Consider the following 18,811-nt stretch of genomic DNA (forward strand, 5'->3'; position numbering starts at 1 on the left):
GGCCAGCAGCTGGGGTCGGGGGACGGACTGGGCAGCTGGGGGAGGCGGGAGTCAAACTGGGTTTGACTCCAAAGCTGCACACAGCAGGGCGGTCCGGCAGCAAGTACTTACTGAAAGCCTACTATGTGCTAAGTCCTGGCTGAGGAGGGAGGACTGTCAGAGACACTGTGAATCACTTGGGCCTTTGCTACGAGTTTGCCCTAGGGGGCGTGTTCTGGATGCTGACGAATCAAGTGCTTCTGGTCCTCAAGGAGCATCCTAGCCAGTAATTAATACCTGTCCTGCTCCAAAAAGTATGTAAGTCCACGTTTAGTTTAGAGGTGAGTTGTCCCTACAGACAGAGGTGATATTTACATGTGTATAATCCCCTGTGCGGAAGGGGCACAAGCTCTGCCCCAGGGAATCTTTTTGTTGCTGGATTGCGGGGAGGTTCGAGGGGTCCTAAGGGAGGGATTGGGAAAACTGAGGTGGCGTGAGGACGTTTAGGGCCTCGAAACAGAAGCTGAGCAAGGACATATTTAAATATTTTAGCTATCTGTATCACCACATCTCTGTGTGCTGTGAATATTAGCTTTGCATGTGGTTATTCAATTATCTTTTAGTGTCATCATTGTAATAATTGATGTGCACACGAAGCCCGGAGGAAGGAATGATTAGAATGGCTGCCTGGGGTCAGTGAGGCTTGAGTTGGGTTTTATAATATGAATAGGAGTTTGGTAAAAAACTTTCTAGGAAAAAGAGCACCAGTGTATGTAAGCGCAGAGGACATGACTGAATGGTTGAAGAGCTTAAGGGATTTTATGCCCAGGTCACTGTGAGCATAGCAGTGCCATTGAAAGAGCAGGGAAGAAAGGAGGAAGAGCGCCACGTCTATTTTATCCTTCCCACGAGGGAAAGGAAAAGATCCGGGGGCAGGGGGTGTGTCGGGCAGTTTTTATTTTTATTTAAGATGCAGTGGTTCCTCCTTATCCTCAGGGGATATGTTCCAAGACCCCCGGTGAATGCCTGAGACAGTGGATAGCGCTGAACCCTTTATATACTACGTTTTTCCTATACATACATATCTATGATAAAGTTTAATTTATAAATTAGGCCAGTAAAAGATTAACAATAACAATAATAAAATAGAACAGTTATAACCATATGCTGTAATAAAAGTTATGTGAATGTGGTCTCTCTCTCAAAGTATCTTGTATAAATTTAATGCCTTTTCCATCTTAACTAAGTACCTATCATGTACTGTAGCCATAACTTTTGCAGTTTGAGGTGCGACAGCGAAACTGGCATGGATTTCATTTTCCTTCTTCACAATTTCATGGATTCATCCTTCTTGTATGTAGATCTTAGCAACCTCAGCAAACGATTTTTTTTTTTTCCTTATTAAGTGGAGAACTTTTCACCTTTTATTGCCAGCATCACTACACTTGCGCTTTAGGCCGTTGTTACATAAAAGAAGGATGACATGAACACAAACGCTGATACCGAGACAGTAGATTCGATAACCAAGCCGGCTACTAAGTGACTAAGAGGCGCGGGATATGCTGGACGAAGGGATAATTCACTCTGGGGGTGACCGAGCAAGATGGCGTGAGATTTCAGGAATGGCCCTCAATTTAAAACCTATGAATTGTTCATTTCTGGAATTTTCCATTCAATATTTTTGGACCGCATTGACCTTGGGTAACTGAAACTGCAGATAAGGCGGGGAGGACTGTAGTAGCTGCCCTGGGCCAGGTGTTACGCTGTTTGCAAGCATTGTCTCTAATCTGCCAGTAACCCTGGGAGGTAGGGATTTTTATCCTTCCCCGCTTCATGGGTTAAGAAGTCAAAACTCTGCATGTAACTGTCACGGTGTCATGCAGTGGCAGGAACAGGGTCTGAACTTGGATTTGTCTGACTGCAGAGCCTGAACGGTGCCCCCCTGCACTGTGTCACCACTGTGTCCCATGAACTCGTAGTGACGTCTGTGAGGAATGGGTGCCTCTCTTGTAACTTGGAACAAAACTGCGGGCAGCAGTGTTCTCATCTGCAGAATGGGGATCGGAGTCCCTACTCCGAACATGGGCAGTGCTCGGGGAAGAGAGCGCCTCGGTTGTGCCTTCCAGTCCCCTCAGCCTGACATCACAGGGGTGATGCGTCAATCTATCTCTCCTGCCGTCCCTGAAACTTGGACTTGACCTCACCTCTCCTGAGACCACCTCCTGATGGTGACAGGGAGTATACTGATCTCACGGACACTGCGTATTTCTGGTCTTGTGAAAGGGCTTTCTCAGAGCAAATCAGCTGCTTGGTTCCTCATTAAGATTTGGCCTCTCTTGTCGCTTGACTTTAGGGAGAGAATGTGTTGGTTGTGCTCCCTTCATATTTCTTACTGTCCATTAATGTTTGTGTTCTCTCCCCCAACAATAAAAACAAGGAGGACAAACAAAACCAACTGAGAGGCAGCGTAGCGTGGAGGGGAAAGCACAGGCGCTGAGCCAGATGGCCTAGATTCAGTTCCCGGCCCCACCACTATCTACCTCTGTGTCTACTTGTGTCTCCGTTTTCTTATCTGTAAAATGGGAATCATGATAATGGTACGTACTTCATAGGGCATGTTGGGAAGGTTATATGAGTTAATATCGGTAACAAGCTTAGAAAATTACCTGGCACATAACAAGTGTTTGTTAATCAACAACAGCAATATTTTATAAATGGACCCTGCCTTCCATGACCAGGATGTACTAGTGTGATCTGGTTTTTCTTTTAAACCTGGCAGATGAGGGCACAAGTCTGACTTCTGCTGTGTGGTCAGCATAGAAAGGTGATGTGTTCATGTGTGCGGTCGGGTGGAGACTGGTTGTGATGGCTGGTTTGCCAGAAGAACTTTACTGGCTGTGGAAAATGTGTGGCTGAGAAATACCAAGTGGAACAAAGGTTTGTCTTTTGCTAGTAGAACAGAGGTTGGATTAAGTGGCATTTGCAGCTAAGTTTATATATTAAAAAATTTTTCCTGGTATTATACTCTGCAAGCTGTGTGTCAATAGTTTTATCTGGCTGGGTTAATTAGTGGCTAATTTTTAATTTGGCTTTTAAACAAATCAGGGGTCACATAAAGGGAGACAACAAAAGATTTGGATTCTGATCAACAGGGTTTAAGGCTTTGAGGTGCCACTCATATAACGTAACCCCAGGGGTAACCCACTCCCTTTATCCCTCTTCTCCTCTTCCTCCCCCTATAACTAGGGACCTGCGCATTCTCTTCTTCTTATTGTTTCTTCACCGCTAAAATTAGGTGCTGGATGGTGAGATGAGCTCCTTCATTCTGGGGTCTGTGAGTGGCCCTCATTCTTGGTCACTCAGCTGCAGAGTTTTGAAGGAATCTTTTTTAAAAATCACGTTTGTTGATGGTGACCCCGGTCAGCAGAAGAAACAAACTGATCATCTTAATTTTTTTCTCTCCATTTGGCAATTGTGCCCCTAAGAAGTCTTCATTTCAGCTTCATACCTTTTCTAATCTCCCCCAGTATTTGTGTCTCACGCTCAAAAAGCCGAATGAAAGCAAATAGTTATTACCATTCCGCTCTTGGGAGTTGAATGGGGTGGAGAGGATTTTCACTGTTAAACCGTAAGTGGTCAGTCCAATACAGGACATTTTCTGTGTCCCATCTGTTGAAAGGCCATGGAGCCCTCAACTGTACCATCTCCCAGGCTTACCCACATGCTGGACCCGCACTTTCAAGTCTGTACTTAAGGCTGGTGACCACATCTTCTGTGGTTTTTGCAAGGACACGGGAAGAATAGTGGTATTGGAAATTAAAATACTAATGTTAATGTAGCCATGCAGAGTTTTATTTGTTTTGTATGTGTGCATGTAGGCACGATTAGAGTTTATAATATGATAAGCTCATATGGTTTATATTTATAATATGGGGAAACTTCTTGGTGATACCTTGCTTCTGTGTAATACTTTAGTGTTTTCACTATTTTGAGTTTTCAGTGAGTCTATGAGATATGCAGAGTTAGGCTTATATATATATATATATATATTTTTTTTTTTTTTTGCGGTACGCGGGCCTCTTGCTGTTGTGGCCTCTCCCGTTGCGGAGCACAGGCTCTGGACGCACAGGCTCAGCGGCCATGGCTTACGGGCCTAGCTGCTCCGTGGCATGTGGGATCTTCCCGGATCGGGGCACGAACCCGTGTCCCCCTCATCGGCAGGCGGACTCTCAATAACTGCGCCACCAGGGAAGCCCTAGGCTTATATTTTTATGGTAGGGAAAACGGAAGCTCAAAGAGGTAAAGCGACCTGCTTGAAATCTATGTTAGTGGTAGATCTTCTGACCAGTGTTTGACAGAGTTGAAAATTAGAGACTGACACTGTTTTTGAATTTTGAAGGAAGAGAGGAAGTTTAGAAGGAATAGAAGTTATGCTGTTTATATTAATATTAAGCTATACCAAGGCTCCAGTCATAATATGACCCAAGACTGGAATTTTAAAGTGTCGTTGATAAAGGCAAAGAACCACAGAGACGTCAGTAATTTTCTCAGTGGTATGACAGTTCATCCATCCATCCTTCCATCCATCACCTGTCCATTCATTTCATCATATTAAAAAAAAATGCAATGCGCCAGCTTCCATGCTGAGTCCTGACTCATCAAGGTAAAATCAGAATGACATGTGACCGTTGAGGATGTAAAATGTGGCCCAGTTCAAATTGAGATGTGCTGTAAGTGTAAAATAGCGGATTTCAAAGGCTTAGTATAAAAAAAAAGGTAAAATATCTTATTAATAAATTTTATGTTCATTACCTATGAAATGAGTATGGGTATATTGGGTTAAGTAAAATATATTATTAAAATTAATTTTTCCTGTTCCTTCTTGGCTTTTTAAAAAGGTGGCTGCTAGGGCTTCCCTGGTGGCGCAGTGGTTGAGAGTCCGCCTGCCGATGCAGGGGACACACACGGGTTCGTGCCCCGGTCCGGGAAGATCCCACATGCCGCGGAGTGGCTGGGCCCATGAGCCATGGCCGCTGAGCCTGCGAGTCCGGAGCCTGTGCTCCGCAACGGGAGAGGCCACAGCAGTGAGAGGCCCGCGTACCAAAAAAAAAAAAAAAAAAGTTGGCTGCTAGAAAATAACGAATTGCAAGTGATGCTTGCATTATCCGTCTACTGGGCAGCACTGCTCTCCAAGCCTGCTGCCTAGTAGGGGAAGTAAGATGTATACTCGTTTCACCTTCTCCAACAACATGCCATCCCTCTTCTTTGCTTCTCTGTCTTTACACTTCTCTCTCCTTCCTCACCTTCTTTTGGCCTCCTAGCCCATTTCAGTCTGACGGAAGCAGCTCTCACGCAGGTCTATGGGGCCAAGTTCATTTCTTGTTAGCACTACTGCTCTGATCTGGCCTCTGTGGCATGGTCACTCTTGACCGCTCTTGCTTCTTTCATTCTTTCCCTGCATCTGTCCTCAAGGTTCCTTTGCTGGCCCTTGTCCCTGCTCACATGCAAAGCTTTGTCTTTAGCCTCCTTCTGTGTCTCTGTGCTCATGACTCCTAGGGGGTTATATTGGGTTTGGAACTCCTGAGCCCCAGAGCCATATATGTAAGTGCGTTTTGGATGCTCCAATTGGAAATCTTTTTTTTTTTTTTTGTGGTACGTGGGCCTCTCACTATTGTGGCTGCTCCCGTTGCGGCGCACAGGCTCTGGATGCACAGGCTCAGCGGCCATGGCTCACGGGCCCAGCTGCTCCGCGGCATGCGGGATCTTCCCGGACCGGGGCACGAACCCATGTCCCCTGCATCGGCAGGCGGACTCTCAACCACTGTGCCACCAGGGAAGCCCTGGAAATCTTAATGTTATCTTTTTCTCTTAGCATTGTCACCTTGCCGAATGATAGCAACGTCTGTCTGCTTAGTCACCCAAGCCCGGAAACTGGGACTCATTCTGGATGCTTCCTCCCTTTACCTCACCTTTCTGTCTATTCATCCTCAGACCTTGTTGAGTCAACCATGGTAACTGCTCTTCCTCACCCACTGCAGGTAGCTACACCCTACCTACCCACTCCGCCTTTGCTGCCCCGCCTCAGTTCAGACGCTCAGCATCTCTCTTCTACAGGGTTTCAGTAATGCTCAACTGGCCTTTGTTTTTTATTCTCACCCTCCTCCATTCCATTCTCTGTTCTTCCAGAGTGATTTTCCAAAAAATGCAAATCCAGTCATGCCAAATCTCTGTGTTTAAAATCCTTCAATGATTTTTGGGTAAAATCCAAACCCCTTTGCATAAAATAGAAGGCTGTTGGGAATTGAGCCCCTGCCTCTTTTCATCCTCATCTCACTAATCTCCAGCACAGATCCTGTGCTCCAGAATATACACGGGATTCTCTGTAGCCTCCACGGCTTAACACACTGTTTCCTTGTCAAAACATCGCTTCTCTCCCACCTTATCAGGGTAGCTCACAGGTTCCTTTCAAGACTTTGCTGTGATATCAACTCTGCTTGGCATGTACCTCTGACCTCTGATAGCTCCACTTCCCCCATTTTGGGCTATTTATTGCAGTTGGTTGTCTTACCTTGAAGGTAAGGGTTATTCCTTTCACTTCTGTATCCTCAAGTCCAAAATAGGTATGCAAGAGATATTTGTTGAACAAATAAGTGCCAAAAAAAAAAAAAAAGTAGAGATAAGGCATTGTGGAAATTGTGGTGAAAATTCTAGCTGGGTAGGGATGGGAGCAGGGAAGGCCCCAGGAGAGGTGACATTTGAGCTCCACCTTCAAGTCTGGTGGCACTGGGTTGGGAGGATGAAGAGGAGACCCTGGTGGTCATCATCAGTGTGCTGTGTTCTACGGCACACAGTACAGACTGGGCCCTTCCCCTGGTCAGTACCATCATCACCAGAGTCAAATAAGGAGGATAATCTCAGGAGTCCGTCCACCTGGGCTAGTGTCTGTCTTTGGTCCTGAGCTGGGTTGTATAACTGAGCAGAGCCTCCTTCCCCCAGGGCACAGCTGGCATGGCCGGTAGGCACCCCATCCATCCTTGCTCGTGAGCTGCCCTGGAGGAAAGGAATGCAGGACGGTTGCTTGATTTTTTATCTTTACTTCTCCTTTGGAGCTGCCTTTCTGGAGAGCAGAGAGGTGACCTTAGCAGCCAGAGCCGGAGAGAGCACAATGAGTCATCTCAGGCCCTAATGAGGTGCATGAGAGACCCTTCCTGAGAGTGAGGGTCAGGTGAGGTCGGGCTGTGCCTGGGGTGAGTTTTGCCTCAGGGCTCCAGGTAGCACTGGAGCAGAGCTGAGCTAATTTTATCCACAGGAGCTGACTGTGCTGAAGGGCAGGGCTTATGACATTGGCCTTATCATCCTGTGATGCCCAGAGAGCTCCCAAGGTACAGCCCCGTTATGTCTGGGCTGGTTTTGCTCCTTCTGTTTAATACCTTTTTCCATTAGGTGTTCATATTAGCAGGCAGGATGCTTGCTAATATGAGGTGCAGAGAGTGTCAGATTTGGTGGGAGGCCATGGAGCTGGATTCGGATCCCGCCTCCACGCCGTGCTCACCAGCCGTCTTGACCTTGGGAGAGTTAGAGAATCTGAGTCTCAGTTTCCTCATTTGTATCAGTGAAACAGGACTTAGACCTGTGTCCTAAGATCGCCGCTAGGTTATACACTAGGTGCCACGTAGTAAGCGGTTGTTTTGTGCCAGTTGCTCTTATAGCTGCTTTCCTCACAGTGATCCACCTAATCCTCTAAACAAACCTACGAGGAAGGTACTATTGCTATCCCTGTGTTACAAATAAGGAAACAAGGACAGGAACAGACATTTCTGGAGGCCTTTTCTGTGGGGCTGCACAGAGCAGATGGGCTAGGTGTGCAGCCGGGATGCCTTTGAGGTACTGAAGGATTCAGCGGCAGTTCTGGAAAACAGAGGTCAAGCCAAAGAATTGTCAGGAAAGAGTCAGTAATTATGCTATAAGCGTGCTTCCTTTTATAAGAATTAGAGTTTCTGTGGATCATCAACTCGTTTATGACACCTGCTACTTATGTCCCTTAGGTCTGTTTGGCTCGTTACAGTAAAGTGACATATTTTTCTCCCCTTCACACAGGCAACGGAGAAGGTCTAGGTATAGATAGACAGAGGTCTCCGTCAGGTCAGAAATAGACGAATGGGTGAGCAGTTAATTGATCTATTGTTGGTTTTTTTTCCCCCCTTTCTGCATGTGTTTCAGGCTTAAGTGCAGGAAAGACATTCCACATAATTTAAATGGAAAGGGATTAATTCGGGGAAAGAGATGCTAAAAAAATTATTGGAAAGGTTGGAGCAGTGGGAGCCAGGAGGCTACATCTGTAACAACTGAGTTTAAGAATTTATTCCACAGCTGCAACCCGGGGAGAAGGGAGATGGGCTTAGGCAGCCCCTACAGAGACCCCTGACATTTTTCCCAATGTCCTCATGGTTGGGGGCGGGACATTGGATTAGCAAACGGAACGGCATTTTGACGTATGCTTACAAGGTGTAGCTTGCCAGAAGAAGCAGCAGCAGGAGGCCTCAGCCTCACTTCCACCTTCTAAGTCTCCCACAAGTACATCTTATTCCTGGAATCTAGTTTATTAGCTTCAGGGGAGTGTGGGAAATGTAGTTTTTAGCAGTCTGCTTCTGTGACACAGGAAGGCACTTCCGAGGGTGTAAGGGAACCTGGAGCCAATTGAGAGAATGTATCAGCCACTGACAGCATTTAAAAACGCCCAGGGCTATTCTCCCCAAATACTTAATGTGTATAATTCATTATAATACTGTAATATAACGGCTAGAGTATTCTACTTCATATTTATTTAGATAAAATGTATAACATTGCTATACTTAATATACCGAAAAGCGGGCCATTTGCTCAGTCTCAGCCCTGCAATGAGTTCTCCTTAGTATTGACAGTACTGGTTGATTTGTGATTTTCCAGCTCGGTTTAATCTCCTCTTGGGAGTCATGCCCTGGACAGTTGCCTTGTTTGTGTAATTTGTTCATAAATGTTTATTAAACACTTACTATGAGGCTGGTGCTGTGCTAGTTTGGGCACCAGGGGCAGAGATAAGTCATGGACTCTCCCACTGGGAGCCCTCCCTGGAAAGGGAGTATGTCAAGTATGTAGTGAGAAGAGTACGAGGAAGGTCACTGTCCATGTCCTACGTAGCAGGCTGAGCAAATCCAGAGGAGAGAGACTCTTCTGGCTGGACCGAGAAGCAAGGGAGGTTTCATGCAGGGTGACGGTGGTCCGGTGACTGTCTGTTTGGGGGCAGTAACATCACTTTAAGGGGCATTTGCGAATGTGGTGGAGTGTTTTTTGTTATCTCAGTGCTGGAGGCCAGACCACCGTTGTCATTCAGTGGTCAGGGCCAGAGATGCTCCGTACCCTGTAATGCATGAGACACTGCTGAAATAACTACCTTTCTTCAAAGAGCAGTCTTGTTCCAGTTGAGAACTACCAGTTGGTCTTGTAGGATTATCTATAAACTGATCTTGGCATGGGAAAGGGTTGTAGGTCAAGCAAAAGCACCAGGAGCTAAGAGTTCAGTCTGAATAAAGCAAAGAATGTGTGCTGAGTGGGAGTGGGAGGGAGTTCATGGTGGAAATAGAAGATTGAGTCCAAGTTATTGAGAAACTTGAGATATTAGATAAAGCACTTGGACTATTCTGTGGCCACTGAGAAGCCACTGAAGATATTGCTGCAGGGTTCTTGAGAGCAGAAACCTAGCCTCATCCTATCGCTGTGCCTTAAGGAGACATCATTGATGCTTTTTGAATGAATGACTGCCCCCAGACAAGTTGTTACAGGAGTTGGACCAGTTGCTATTTGAGTTTTGCCAGATCTAGGACCCTGTGGTCCTGGGAGAGCCTGGCAGTGAGCATTTGGACTTCAGGAGAAAGCACAGAGAGGGCACCGCAGCTTGTTCTCATCCGGATGGGAGTGTTCCGGTCAGACAGCAGTTGTAGTTGCTCATGCTAAAGAGAGAAGACGTGCTAGTGTCTTCAGAATCTTGAAGGAAAGAGGGATTTTTCCATTGCCCTCCCTCGTGGAGCCCATAGGCCACCGGGCATGTAAGATGCATACTGTGCTGTCCGCACTCATGCTTGTGCATCTTGAGCTTATTATAAATTGCCGGTCAGACCAGCAAGCTGCTGGCAAGGTTCGTGCACTGTGACCATGACTGCAGTTGTTCTTGGGGAGCAGCCTGCTGGTCTGTATGGTGGTCCTGCCACACTGCATTCCCTGTGCTGTGTCCTGTAGAGTCCTGGTGGCTTTTTGACACTCGGGTCAGTCACTCTTCCTTCTTTCGCGTTGGGTGTGGGAGTTTGGGAGGGAAAGCTTGGGATGGAACTGACGTTACCTTGGTAATTCGCTTCTGAGGTTTTATCTCAGAAATCTTTCAAGGGGAGGGGGGAAAGGGGTATGTAGATGTGTGGGATGACCTCAGAGCCCTTATTTTATGGCTTAGAGAAGGAAAGTGATGTGCCCAGGGCCATGCAGTGAGCTGGCCGGGAGAACGGCACCTTTTATAGCAGGGTTTCAGTTGCACTCAGCTCTTGGGGGAGAATGTAGTGTGTAAGGGCTCTGGAGCCAAAGCCCTGTGCTTGGCTACCAGCTCAGCTCCTGACTATATCCTGGACCCTCAGTTTCCTCATTTACAAAGTGGGTGTCATGGTCGTATCTTACATTAAGTGTTTAAAAAGGTGCGGCACGTGAAAAGCTTTGTTGACAGCAAAGAAATACACAAATATTTCTTCTTCCCATGATGTGGATGTTTATGGACCAGTAGTTGGTGGGACCATCTTTAGAGAAAGGATGGGGCAGTGAAGACACTCTTGACTACATCCTGATCACAAAACACTCCCAAGGGTTCTTCTTCCCCACTGCACAGTAAAGAGATCTGGCGCTCAGATTTGGAGGCACAGTCCTGGGGGAAGCATGGCCAACCCTTGGAGTTGGGAGGAATTGGGGGTATACTCTTGCCTGGTACCCTTAGTGACAATGTAATGGGAAGTGTGACTGGAAAGATGGGTTGAGGCCCATCCTGGAGGCCATGAGTGCTGGCCTGAAGGAAGTTGGACATTATTTTTTGTGCAGTTCAGAGCACTGGTGAGGGGTCACCTGCAAAAGTTGGGATGAAATTGGGGGTTAACCTGGCAGCACCTTCAGGATGTTCAGGAAACGTGGGGCAAAACTCAGGTGAGAGACAGGGAATCTTGTAGTTGGAGCAGGGGCCTCAAGATGAGGTGATTCCCAAGTTTGGGGCATATTCTAAGTTATTTTTTTCAGTGGTTCGACTTTTTACTTGAGGTTATAATAAAAATGATAATAGTGTTTTTTTTTTTTGCGGTACGCGGGCCTCTCACTACTGTGGCCTCTCGCGTTGCGGAGCACAGGCTCCGGACACGCAGGCTCAGCGGCCATGGCTCACGGGCCCAGCCGCTCCGCGGCATGTGGGATCTTCCCGGACCGGGGCATGAACCTGTGTCCCCTGCATCGGCAGGCGGACTCTCAACCACTGCGCCACCAGGGAAGCCCATGATAATAGTTTTATAGCCAGATCCTGGGATACCAAGTCTCACACTTTCTCCTGTGCCAGTGACCCGGTTTTCTCAAACTCACCTTCGCCACCCTGGACTGTCTTGATTGACATCCTTGGAAGCCTGAGATGGCCATGGGTTTCAAAGTTTCCAGAGACAAGATGTAATATTTTCAAAGATGATCTGTAGGGAATTTGGGACATGAAATGTATTCTTCCCTTTAGCTCTTTATTGCCACCATATTGTTTGTTTAGGTTGAAATGTCCATGAGAGCAAGGAAGGAAAAAATTGGACCTCTGTCACTTGTTGAGCATCTTCTTTGCCCTGGATGCAGTGCTACCTGCGTTTTCATCTGTGGACATAGATGGATTTATAGATGGAGTGATCATAACACAGTATTTATTGTTGCATTCTGCTAAGCAACTTATGCATGAAATTAGTTAATTCTCATAAACGCCTTATTAGGTGGATAACAATATTCTTTCCCATTTACAGATGAGAGAACTGAGGCTTAGCAAGATTTAAATAACTTGCTTCTGAGAACACAGGTCTTTAAATAGATTATCATCCAAGTTTTCTACTTTGAGACCTCTTTCTTCCCTGCTACACCATATATTGCCTGTCTCACTGATAAAAATGCAGAGCTGCTTAAAAGGAGGTACATCTCAGACGTTGGAAGTTACTAGAATCAGAGCTGGAAGGTACTATGAAGCTCTCAGAGGCTGCTGGTTTTCAAGCTGTGCTCCCCTGAGCCTGGGAGACTCCGAGAGGGGCCTTGGGGTTGGGCTGCAAGGTGGGGAGGCGACAAATGGTCAGAAGAGTAGGAGGGAAGGGGGCTCTGGAGCCCAGTCTTAGCAGCTCTGCTTTTATCTTCGTTACAAGCTAAGCATCCACAAAGCATGTTGCATAATGGAAAAGCTCTACTGCTAGGGAAAAAAAGTTTGAAAACCACTGTGCTGGCCCAGTCTGTCTTTGTACTGAGGCTGAAAGGCAAAGTGGCATAGTACAAGTCACAGCTGTGAGGGTCTCGGAGCTTTTTCCTTTTGTCAAGGAAATAAGTGTCCTGTCCACCTCCTTCTGATGGGCCTTTGGAGCACCTGGCTGTAGGTTCAGAGTCATGCATCCCCTGAGTAGCTGCAGAGCCTTCGGGCTGCTCCAGGCACATGATTCTTGACCTGTGTCTTTCAACTTGGCTGTGTCTCCCCTTTGGATCTTGGGACCCTCACTGAGATTAGTTCCATTTCTTTGTAGAAGAGAGTGGAAATTACAGCCAGTATTGTGTTACTTCCACGGCCCAACCTTCAGAGATATTGTCTAACTGAATAACATGTAATTATTGATTGTCCACTGTGTGTACAGTGCTGAGAACACAGACAAGGTTCCTGACTCCAAGGACTTTGTGGGGAAACAGAATCAAATAAGGAATTTTGTCAACTATTTTTGGAGATCATTATGTTTGTTATATAGGATTATTATGTGTGATAGGATGATTTTATCTCATAGAAATGGGATAGGAAGAGTCTGGGCAGTAGGAAAGAAGAAGGTTAGAAATTGGAGAGTATGGTCTAGAATTGCAAGGGGTTGAGTTTGCACTGTGAGTTAGTTAATCCTGGCCTCTCCCACTTTCTTTCTCTAAGACTGGCACAGTTTATCTTTAAGCCTTCATTTCCTGATCTGTATTATGGGAGCCAGACTGCCTAGCTCACAGGGTTGTTGATGGGGTTGAATGGGACAGTGTATGCAGCCTGCTTTGTTCAGTGCTCAGCACAGATGAAATACTCTATAAATTATGTTTGTTATTGTTATTATTTAGCAGTGAGGAGCCAAAGAGACTACTTTTTGAAAGATGATCAGTGGTGTGATCAAAGATTGCTTCCCAGAAAAAGACTGTTTTTAGAACTAGAATCCAGTCACCTTAGCCTCCAGCTATCATTTGGCTTCAGTTTACCTTGCTGAGCTACTCTTTGTCTCCACTCACCTGCCCACCTGTCCCGCTAGTTCCCTACACATCCGCTAAGCTTGCTGTTCACTGGACATAGCTCCTTATCGCCTGGGCTCAAATCTTTCCTTTTGCCTGGAATGTCCTTTACTCCTTCACCTCCCCCTTTTCCTGTCCTACCCTCTTAGTAGCTGACCCGGAAATCCATCTCTCCCATCGAGGGGGACCCTACTGAAGTCTCTCGTCCTGTATTATGGTCAGCCTTTCTCTTTCATGCTTGTGAGCTCTTTGAGATGCAAAGTTGTTTGCATCTCAAAGCCCTTTGCTATAGCATCCCTGAGGATGCAGGCGCACACTCATGCTAGGAATCACACATCTGTGCAACAAAATCATGTAGGGTCTTCCTTCACCTTTAAGCACAAGGAAGCAGATGATCAAATGCAAACTAGAAAACAGTCATCGTTGAGCTGTGTGTGCATCAGCCTTGAGAATGGATTTCTGGGGAAGGTCCGGCCCTTCCATAAATGCCATGGCTGACTTGGATCTTTGCAGGAATTGAAGAGAATCCTGATGACTAGTGTGTTGGGGGAGGCCTGAAGGAAGCCAGGCTCTCCCACCTGAGCTCTCAGATCTTCTCGGGTGCCTCCTGGCTCCTGGTGACCTGCTGCAGGACCTCTGGTATGTAAACGGGCTTCTCTGCAGCCTGGGCTGCCCGAATGCCAGGCTGAGCCTCTGTGAGCTGGGCCAGAGGTTTAATGGGTTGGAGATTTCTTTTGGAATCTGCAGCTTGAAATATCCTGTACCCTTGATTAATTCATGCTTGGGAGCTTCCTTAGTGTTCTCTGGTAAATAGCTCCGTACCGTGCGTTTCTTTCCCTGTGAGCTTGTTGCATAGAGACTGGAGCCTGTGTTTCTAACAAGTTCTCCAAGGAAAACATTGCAGGTCAGGTTTTCAGAACTGAGACTCTCAGGGGGTCGTCCCAGCGCCCATCTCTGTTACCTCCTTTTGGCCTGGCATTTGCTTGTAGCCAAAAAGGGCGAGTTTGTCTTGAGCAGTCCTGGGGACATTTGTGATGTGGGGCTGAAAATCTGACAGTTGATGCTGAGTTTCAACTGCACGAATGAGTAGCATATAGACAGAACCCTGCAGAACGTCGTATCATTTCCCTTCAATTCCCAGAGCCTTAATGTGTCTTTGTCTTGAGAATGACCTCGCTGCTTTTTGTGTTTGTAATGGAATGCACAGTCACTGACAAGTTATCACAAGAATCCCCTACACTTTTGTAACGCCTACCCATTTTCCAGAGGGCTTTCACTAGCCTTATCTCAGTTGATCCTCATAACCGCTCTGAGAGGTAGGCAGAGGGGCTGTTTTCATCTCTAATTTTCAGCTGCAGAAACTGAGGTTTAGAAAAGTCAAACAGTTGGCCAGAGGTCATTTATTTCATATGCAGCAGAATTGGAACTGGACTCTTAAATCGTCTAACTCTTAAACCAGCATTCTTTTCACTACTTACCGTCTTTGTGACCTTGGGAATATACTTAACCTCCCTGAGCCTCACTTTTCCTATCACTACAGTGGGTATAATCCTCCAGGGATAGCTGTCAGTAGGGATTGAATGAGATTGTCTGGTAAAGCACTTACTAAACTGTAAGGAATGCAATAATGCGAGGCATCATTATCACACGTACCTTGAATTCACATAGTGCCACATCAGAACGGTGGCAGAAAAGAACATTTTTTCCCCCCATTTTGAAAGGACACGGAGGAGAATGGTGCCGGCAGTTGTCAGGGATCACGAGCTCCCAGCCTTGTGTTCCTCCAGTTGGCCCCGCGGTCCTGCCTGCAGGCCGCTTTGTGATTCTGAGAGCGCTTATGTTGGCAAGATGCTCTTTTCTTACAGAGCTCGCTCTTAATGTTCCTTGAAACAGTCTTGTATCCTGGAGACAGTTTTAGGTTGGCCAGGCTGGAGAGCAGGAGTGGGGAGCTGGGGAGGGGATCCGCATTCCTGAGCTTCGTCCACAAAGGGTGGGAATGTGGTGTGGTTGATGGGGTCCAGGTGGATGAGGAACTGATCACAAAGTCTGTTTTCTCTCTTTTCTCAGTGACTGGGATTTAATAGGGTACGTCTTGTGAACCCACAAGGCCAGCAGTACCTATGCAGAATGGGTTGCTTAGCACTAATGCTTATTGGAAAAATCCAGAAAGGATGGGCCTCAAGTTGGCAGGAGGCAGCCAGGGTGACCGAGGAATGAGATCTCGGAGAGCTTTGTTTCTGTAGCCACATTCACCTACAAAAGTTCCAGACCCATGAGACAGACATAGGTTGTTTGCATGGTTCAAAGAAGCAGAATAAGGAGCCAGAGGTTGAAGGCCCGGAAGCCATATTTATTTCCATATAAGGAAGAACTTTCTGTTGGAAAGATGGAATTTACAGCTGCAGGAGATAATGATCTCCACCTCACTGGAGACCTCAGGGATGCCATGGGGGGAGGGTTTGGTTCATAAATAGGAGAGACATTGGGCTCAGTGGCCTTTATGGTCTTTTCTTCCCCTGAGATCCCAGAGCCAGTGGTTGTCAGGGGTCACGAGGAAGAAAGACACACATACATTAAGGAATGAAGGGTTGCTTTGTGGATATGGAAACTGATCTCCAAATGCTGCTAGCAGAATGGAGGGTGGCTTTAGACTTTTCGTTCTGGTTTTCATTCCTGTCTCTGTAGTTCCCTCCTTGGTCCTTGGTTTACAGAGTTCCCAGGTCATCCCTGGGTAGTTGTTTTCCATGGAATATCTCTTTCCTCTGCTGAAATGCTCCTGTTGGAATATTGGAAGGAATTCTGAGCTCCTGAAAGGATGACAGTCTTTCTACAGAAGCACTAAGTCTGATGGCTGGTTTAGTGTCAGTTACACACGAGGACCATCTCCTTACCCTCTTCAAGCCTACTTCTGGGACCGCTTGGGAGTACTGCAGTTGCAAGAATTCTGTGCTGAGTTCTGGTTCTAGCATGTGGTGGAAGGTTTTCTGATCCTGTTTCCTTACCTCATTTAGTAACCACTTATATTTATGTTTACTTATGAAACATGCAATGAATAAGAAGTGTTGGCCATTTTTTCAGGTACTTGTGGTGTGCTTGCAAAAATAGAAAACAAGTGATCAAAATAAATGTCAGGACTGTTCGATAGGCTGGACAGAAGCTGCTTTTAGAGCACATAGTTGGACAGTTTGGGGATATCTACCCAATTTGTAGATGAGAGAATATAAGCTACGAGAGGAGAAGAGATTTGTCCAAAGTGGTAAGGAGTGACTGATCTGGGCTTAGGGCTTGGGTCCCCTTGCTCCCTGAACAGTGGTGTTTATTACTTGAAGGTTGCCTTGGGATGAGAAAAAGCACCCTCATGGTGAAGGCCCAAAAAGTAGCAAGTGGGCGATGATTCTGAACAATGGCTCATCTGACCTACAGAAAGCCTTTACAGCCAACAGTAGAATAAGATTGTGCTGAGAAATAGAACCACTGGGAAGCCAAGATACAGATTCCTTCTCTGAGCAGACCCCGACTTCTCCACACTGCCATTTCATCTCTCTCCTTTCTTCTCTAATTCAGTCTGGAGTCATTTCAGACCAGATTCATCCCTGATTGACTCCACTGGTTCAATTTAGTCATTGGACACTTTTCAGGACCTTCGGGTTAGAATTAATCTTACAAACTAAGGGAATGAATCTTACAAATTAAATTGGGCATGTCACCCTTCTGTCTACCCCCCTGCCCCCCCCAACCCCGCCTCCACTTTTCTTCTGGAAGTCTGGTTTTATTCTGGGTCTTCTTGCCTGGTGTCTGTCCTATGAAGAACTCATGCGAAACTAAGTTCCCAAGAGGACTCTAGGCCCAAGGGGGTCAGGGATTGGGGTCCAAGGGTTGTTTTCGTACTCATCTGCCACTGAAAGAACTGTGGGCTGGATTCTTCGTGACCTTCTTCAGGTGCATCCCCCTAAACACCCCCCACCCCACCCCATTAATAAATTGACTTCATAAATGTAGTTGCATTCTAGATGGCCCCATTCCTAAGATGAACTTAAAGCCTTTCAAACCAGTCACTTCGTTGTCTGGACAGGGGAGCCTTTTTCCTGTAACAGGAGAGCCTGTGGAACAGTTGAGGCTCCACTTATTTGGGGGTTAAACATTCACTCTGAGTAAGGAATTCTGTCTTTAGTGGGGCATGTTCTTCAAGTGCCAGGGGAGAGAAGGGTGATTTTTCTGACATCCTCCAGCCTGCTTCTCCATATATGGAAATGTTTACCCACCACACTGATCTATTGGAAGGGAAGGAGGTGACTCAGGGTTTAGGAGAAGCAGGATTTGAATTCTTGCTTCCAGAAACAAAGTCGCCCCCTCCCCCCCACCCCTCCCCCTCCTTTCCTTTGCCCCTTGTTCTGGGAGCCGAGGAGAGAAGGTTTCAGTACTGTTCCCCTCGGGCCTGGGGACCACCTCTTTGCAGCGGGACTCAGGGTGTGTGAGAGAGAGTGAGGGCCAGCGGAAGGCCAGCTGCCTGTGGGGCCTGACGGCGCGTGAGTATTTCGTTATTGCCAGAGCCAGTGACATTTCTGCCCGCAGACCCACGGCTCAGAGTCCTGAGGGCTGGTTCGCTTGCATGGTGATGGGGCATGTGGCTGGGAGCGCTAGCTGCTTTCGTTTGGGGTGTGGACAGCTGCTTTCCCAGGGTAATACTTCTCACAGTGGGATTCAGAGACGGGCTATGCCTGAGGAAAAATTCTATTCGTATATTAAAAATTAGAGTTATTCCTCCCACCTGAGGCCTAACTTAATTTGGGGAGAAAGATAATTTGGGAGTGTTGTTGTCTGTCTGAGTGCTAGGGCTAGAGTAACACCCCAGAAGGGGTGTTGGTGGACACTTGGGGAGGGCTAGTTTTATCTTGAAAAGTAGAGTTATGGTTGGACTTAAGAGTACGCAAAAGGTTTCTGTATAGCATTTGCACGACATCCACTCCGCAGTAAATACCTGGTGTGTGGACCCTGCGTAGATCTGATGGACTGCCAGAGTTGGGATGATTTGATTGATCTGTTTCATTTTACAGCATGATGGTGGGCAGGGGAGGCCCAGGAGTGCAGCTCACCTGCCTCGCAGGTACATGGCTAGTTAGGTGGGATTAGAATCCGAATCTTTTTATTCTCGGGTCATTCCTCCTTCTACTACGTGGAAGCTGCCCCTTCAGAGAAAGGCAGAGAAGATGCCCATCTTGCAGATGAGGAAATTGGGACTCAGGGTGCCAGAGTTGCCCACACTTATTGATCTAATTTGTGAGAAATTGAGAACTGGAACCAA

The 18,811-nt window shown here is 46.7% G+C and overlaps 1 protein-coding gene across 6 annotated transcripts in view; it reads left to right on the plus strand.

Moving 5' to 3' along the window:
• Window positions 1-18,811, plus strand: part of LPP (LIM domain containing preferred translocation partner in lipoma) — a 700,420-nt gene that overhangs the window by 37,491 nt on the left and 644,118 nt on the right. For 2 of the 6 annotated variants that reach the window (XR_012331429.1, XM_073804017.1), the window contains exon 1: window positions 17,890-18,035. The exons of 2 other annotated variants lie outside the window; for them this stretch is intronic. The gene's annotated coding sequence lies outside the window, so the exon portion shown is untranslated. Of the gene's footprint in view, window positions 1-17,889; window positions 18,036-18,811 lie in introns of those variants that run through there. 2 more of the 6 variants (XM_033855621.2, XM_019946128.3) reach the window with 1 other exon arrangement.

This window comes from Tursiops truncatus, chromosome 4 (genome assembly GCF_011762595.2).
Source record: "Tursiops truncatus isolate mTurTru1 chromosome 4, mTurTru1.mat.Y, whole genome shotgun sequence".
Lineage (NCBI taxonomy): Eukaryota > Metazoa > Chordata > Mammalia > Artiodactyla > Delphinidae > Tursiops > Tursiops truncatus.